The sequence below is a fragment of the Balaenoptera physalus genome, assembly GCF_965194825.1.
Source record: "Balaenoptera physalus genome assembly, chromosome: 3".
Lineage (NCBI taxonomy): Eukaryota > Metazoa > Chordata > Mammalia > Artiodactyla > Balaenopteridae > Balaenoptera > Balaenoptera physalus.
In genome coordinates this window covers 44,295,213-44,301,581 of record NC_138890.1, presented here as the reverse complement: position 1 = coordinate 44,301,581, position 6,369 = coordinate 44,295,213, and positions in this window count along the sequence as shown.

Here is a 6,369-nt window from a genome sequence, read left to right as displayed (position 1 = left end):
TCCAGAGTGTTAGTGACAGAATGGGGCCCAGAACTCACATGGCCTGACTCTCTTTTTTTTTTTTTTTTTGGCTGCGTTGGGTCTTCATTGCTGCGTGCGGGCGTTCTCTAGTTGTGGAGAGCGGGGGCTCCTCTTCGTTGAGGTGCACGGGCTTCTCATTGCAGTGGCTTCTCTTGTTGCAGAGCACAGGCTCTAGGCACGTGGGCTTCAGTAGTTGTGGCACGCAGGCTCAGTAGTTGTGGCCCACGGACTTAGTTGCTCTGCGGCATTTGGGATCTTCCTGGACCAGGGCTTGAACCCATGTCCCCTGCATTTGCAGGCTGATTCTTAACCACTGCGCCACCAGGGAAGTCCGGCCTGACTCTTTTTAATACCAGCCTCTCAGACATCAGAGTCCAAGATGGGCTTATTTTTTAAAATCCAAAAGGGAAAACAGCCTAAATTTGTCCTTCATTTTTTAGTTGACTCTTCCCATTTTAGGATCAGTCTTCCCTCTGGCCATGAAGCTCACTGTGCCCCCTCCCTGTTCCTACATACCAGATGCTGCAGATCCAAAGAGGTGTAGAGGACCAGCAACCCCACGGTCCCCCACCCTGCGGCTGCTGACCAGCCAGAGGCAGGAACGAGGATGAGACTGCCTCAGTGCTTTGAGGACCCGCTCAAATCCCAGCTTAGCCACTTCTTATCTGAGTGACCTTGAGCAAGTCACCAGACCTCTCAGAGTCACTGTCATCAGTTGTAAAACTAGGATAACTTCATGTACCTCATGAGATTGCTGTAAGGATTAGAGGTTAATATGTGCAAAGAACTTGCAGCACAGAAGTTGTGCAGCAAGTAAGAGTTCATATCAGTATTATTATTTTAACTCCAGCTGGTTTTAGGTAAGATCTGAAGTTCTTTTCCATACAGAAAGTGCATTAGGCTCTCTGCACACCCACACCAAGGGCAAGCAGTGCTGCCCTTCCGCATACATTCCTTGGGTGAGCTCTGCTCTCCGTTGTACTGTGAAACCCCTTCCACCTGTAGGCAGATATTCTGATGGAGGATCCCATAAACACGGCGTGATCAGCTTGAGAAGAGCGGTCAAGAAATGGCTCCAGAATCAGGCTGCCGAGTTTCATCATGGTCCCACTATTTAATTGCAGGCTAGTTACTTGACCTTCCTGAGCCTCAATTTTCTCATCTCTGAAACAGGAATCATAGCAGTACCTAACTCATAGGCTTGTTGTGAGGAGTAAATGGGATAATGTGTGTAAAATTCTCAGTGCACTGGCTCAGCCTTAAAAAGTGACCAAAAAGTAATACCTCTTATTATTTGCCCTAAGGTCGGCCCTTTCTGCCCAGAAAGAAAGCATAGTAGTAGATAAAAGTGCTGGATTGGGATTCCAGTGACTTTGAGTGAAGTACTGATTCTGCCACAAATTAGCAGAGTGATGTTGGGCATGAACTCGCCCCTGTCTGTGCCTCAGTTTCCCCGTCTGCCAACTAAGAGGGCTGGATTCCTTGAGCCCTTCCAGCTCTAACTCTGAAGGATGGCTGATGAGAAGATCGTATGGCCGCTCCATGTAGTTTCTGGATGGTCCCAGTGTTCCCAGCTGCCCCGTACAGAGGAGCACGAGGAACAGGTCTGGGAAGAAGACCCTGGCCTCCTCAAACCAGTGCCGTGGTTAAGAGCACTACTCTGGGGTTGCCCAAGCCCAGCTTGAAATTCTGTCCCCACCACTGTGTGTGACCTTGGTACAGTCACTTCACTTCTCTGAACCTCAGTTCCTTCATCTATAAAATGGGACTTAACATGGTACCCAGAGTAAGGGATTGTAATGACCAGGTGAGCCAATGCCTGCAAAGTTCTTAGCATTCAGAGGAAGGACTCAGTGTGCTGTTTTAATAATCATGATTGATGCCAGTTGCATGTGGACCTCATCTCTGGGCACGGTGCTCTTCTTAGGGCCAGTCTGAGTGCACTTGTGTCCATTCCAAGCATTATTTCTTTTTTTTTTAAATTTATTTATTTATGGCTGCGTTGGGTCCCCGTTGCTGTGCGCGGGCTTTCTCTAGTTGCGGCGAGCGGAGGCCACTCTTCGTTGCGGTGCACGGGCTTCTCATTGCGGTGGCTTCTCTTGTTGCGGAGCATGGGCTCTAGGCGCGCGGGTTCAGTAGTTGTGGCACGTGGGCTCAGTAGTTGTGGCTCGCGGGCTCTAGAGCGCAGGCTCAGCAGTTGTGGCGCACAGGCCCAGTCGCTCCGCGGCATGTGGGATCCTCCCGGACCAGGGCTCGAACCCGTGTCCCCTGCACTGGCAGGCGGGTTCCCAACCACTGTGCCACCAGGGAAGTCCCCCAAGCATTATTTCTTAACGCTCTTTATGAGCATAAGACAGTAAAGCTCTTTTTGAGGACAGCAGTCATCCTGGGGAACCACGTGGAAGAGAAGGGTAGGCCGGCCTCTGCATACCGACCATCTAGATTCCCATGATTCCAGGTCGGCTTGAAGGAGGAGACAGCCCTCTGTCCTTCCCCTCCCTGCCCAGAAGACCAGCTCTCCAGGACTGGAAAGGACCATAAGCTACATCTTTTCCAGCCCTTTTACCTGGTGTAGGATGCCAGGAGAAGTGGCCTACCCAGGTGTCATGGGATGTTACTAGACTTGGGACTCTAAGTAGTTTGTGTGGTATTGAAGAGAGTGTCTGCATTTGATTCTTGGCTTCTCACGGAACAGGCTGTGTCCTCACTGGACTGGAAAAGGGGATAATAATAAACCTTTGCTTCCCAGGGTTGTTGCAAAGATTAAACAAGCATGCATATAATATATAGCAAGCCCTCTGTAAATAGCATTCCTATTGCTCATGTCTCTACTCTATATTCCTCCCCCAGTGCTTTTCGGCCGTACCACACTGGAAACACTCAGTGCACTGATGTTGGGATTTCCTTTCAGCTGTGAAGGTGTGTGAGAGTAGTAGCATTGGTCTCGAGTACCAGTCTGGAAACCTGATTGGAACCCTGACTCTGCCTCTCTGTTGCTCTGTGACCCGCCACTGGTCATCAAGATCCTCTCTGGCCCTCAGTCTCTTCCTCTGTAAGAGCACTGTCCAACAGAAATAGAATGTGAGCCACAGTCTATATATAGTTGTAAATTGTTCAGCAGCCACTTTATAAAAAGTAAAAAGAAGTAGAGAAAATTAATTTTAATAATATATTTTACTTAACCCAGTGTATCCAAGAAATAATCATGTCAACATGTAATCAATACTAGAAAATTGTTTAATGAGATATTTTACAGCTTTTTTCTTATTAAGTTTTGAAATCTGGATGATTCTTGATCTGGGGTGATTCGGGCAATTGTCTGGGATGTTTTTGGTTATCACAACCAAGAGGGGTAGAGGATGGCAGGTAGAGGTATGTGTGTACTCTTGGCATCTAGAGGGCAGAGACCAGGTGTGATGCTAAACATCCTACAGTGCACAGGACAGCCCCCCACAGAGGATTATCTGGCCCCAGAGGTTAACAGTGCCTAGTTTACACATACAGCACAGTTCAGATTCGCCTCTTTACAAGCTCTCAGTAGCCATGTGGAGCCGGTGGCTACCATATTGGACAGTGCAGCTCTATAACATAAAACATTTGGACATGCACTTAAAAGCCAAATTTTTAGGAATTTGGGTTTTGGTCAATTTGTTTTCCTGCTCATCCCTGAATAAGTGACCAAATGAGATGTGGCTGGTTCACCCGTCCCTGGCTGGCTAAGGACAGAGCCCATCTGTCTCTGGCTATGTAGACTCTCTTCCAAAGCTATCCGCCCTCCCCTGGGAGACTGAGCCTGGGGTGGACAGTGAACCCTGTTGTTCTTTTCTGGGGAGACAATGCTGCAGGCCCTGCTACCTACCTGACAGGGCTTTTGTGACTCAGGGAGAAAAGGGCTTTGTCAGGACAGCAGCCGAGGAGCCTGCAGTTCAATGGGGCCCTTTATGTCTGCACTCCCGGGACGCTCGGGATGCTCGATGCCAGCCCTGGGGAGGCCCCACTCCCTCCTAGAACAAATGGGGACCCTGAGGCCCAGAGAAGGTATAGAAGGCCCTCCAATAGATGCCAGTTCCCTCCACCTCAGCCCACTGCCCTGAAACATGAAATCCACCTAACTCTGAAAAGCCCTGTCTCAAAGCACAGGGTGAACTCAGTATTGTCCTTAACCTGGGCAAGGAGGCCCCTGCCCCCTACCCTGAACTTTAGCAGCTCCATAGATCACAAACACATACACAATTAATGTATTAAAGTCTCCCAAGATCCAGGCCCATCTCTGGCACAAGGCAACTATAACCAAACATCTTCTCTTGTGACTTAAAAAGCCCAGGCCAAAGCAAAGCACTCCATCTCTCTCGTCCTGTGTCCTTGGAACAAAAGCGATGGAGTTTGAATGCAGTGAGAGTTTGAGGGTTGTACCTTGGCCAGCCTCAGAGATGGACACTCTTTTATAGCACAAGTAGGATCTGAGCAGCAGAAATGCTTAGGTAAGAGAAAAGACAAACTACATTCCTTGTCAAGTCCTCCCTCCCAGGTGGCATGGATACATTCATTTTTCTCTAATGAAGTATCATTTCCCAGTAGGGCCAGTCTCCAGTTTCTGGCTCCTTTGTGTCTTGGAAGTACTCATGCTGGTCTTGGAAGTATTCACCTCCATTTGAACTCTGGTGCCACATCCCTCCAAGGTTAGGGACAGGCCTGGGTGTTAGGGGTAAAGATAAATGAACTTGGATCTGGTATGTGGGCAAGACCTGTGGCTTCCCTTTCCTTTCTAACCTCTGCCCTACCCACCCCGCCCTGGACCCCATGGTGGTTCACAGACACAGATAACACATACACACACACACACACACACACACACACACACACACACACACACACACACAGAAAGGAGCAGGAAGGACTGTCTTATTTGACAGGGAAACTGATCCTTCTGGAGAGAAGGTGACTTTTTAAAGTCATCCAGCAAGTTAAGGGAAGCCACATGCTGCGAGGACCCTCCCTTTGAGGCCCAGCTAGAAGGCCACCAGCAGAGGGTGGGGGGTGGTGGCTTGGGAGACAAGGTGAGGACATAGCAGCTCTGTTTACTCCTGGCGCCCTCAGTTATTGGCTATGGGACCTTGTGGGGACGGGGCGGGGGTAGTTTATCAGTATTTAAAATATGGCTTTTTCTATTCCTATACAAAATGTTATTAGGGGAAACTGGTGATAGGTATATGGGAACTCTGTGAAATATTTTTGTAACTCTTCTGTAAATTCAAAATTACTCCATAATCAAAAAAATTTTAATACCGTTTTCCCTCATCTGTACCATGGAGATTAGCACCTGCCTCACAGAAGGCGTAAATGAGATAATGCCTGTAAGGCTTTAGTACAGTATCTGTCCCGGAGTGAAGACTCAGTAAATAACTACTTTTAAAAGCTACTTCCTCCAGAAGGCCAGTGACCTATCAGCACCCACCACTACTTTCTTGGCAGTCCTCACTACTTGGGAGCACAAGTTATTTCAGCCTAAAATGCCAGGCTTGGTGTGGCTGCTGGGAGCATGCATTTCATCTTGGCTCTTCTGCTTCCTAGCTAGGACCCTGGGGCAAGTTACTAGATCACTCTGTGCCTCAGTTTCCTCTCTATAAATCATAAAGCTACAAATAAGTTTGTCATGAGGATTAAATGAACTGGGATTTTTCAGCACTAACAGCTGTGCCTGGCCTATAGCAAGCAACACACAAGTGTTTTTAAGGTCAAGCTCAGTGTTTCTCGAACTTTTTTTACTAGCACCCACAGTAACAAATATACTTTCCATCACCACCATTTTTCTTTTTGATGGTGATTTGGAAAACACCAGTCTCTAGATAGTTGATCCCATTTTGTTTCCCCTATTAATAACATATAAGGTTCTTGGGGGACAGGGAATATATTTGATTCATTTTGGTCTCCAATTACTTCATTTCCTTCTTTCATTCAATTTACCAAGCTTGTATCACCCATTCATTCCACATATATGTATCGACCTTTACTGAGCACCTACTATGTGCCTGTTGCATATTAGTGCCCCAGTGCAGATCAGACCTACGTTAAATGAATAAATAAGGCAGGGAGGTAGGAAGCCAGGAAGGCAGGCAGGAAGGAAAAAACCCAGGGTCCTGGATGCCCATGCCCCGAGAGAGCCCCAACTGGCAGCAGTTCCCCCCTTTTAGTCCCCACGTTCCCACTTCTACCTCAGCCAGAAAATTGCCCCCTCTCCAGCCACCCTGGAGCCCATCAACTGTCTGGGTGCCGGTCCGGCGTCTCGAGGAGAGGCGACGCCCGGGGACCCACCCCCTCACCTCCTGCCTGGGGCGAGGTGGTGACTCC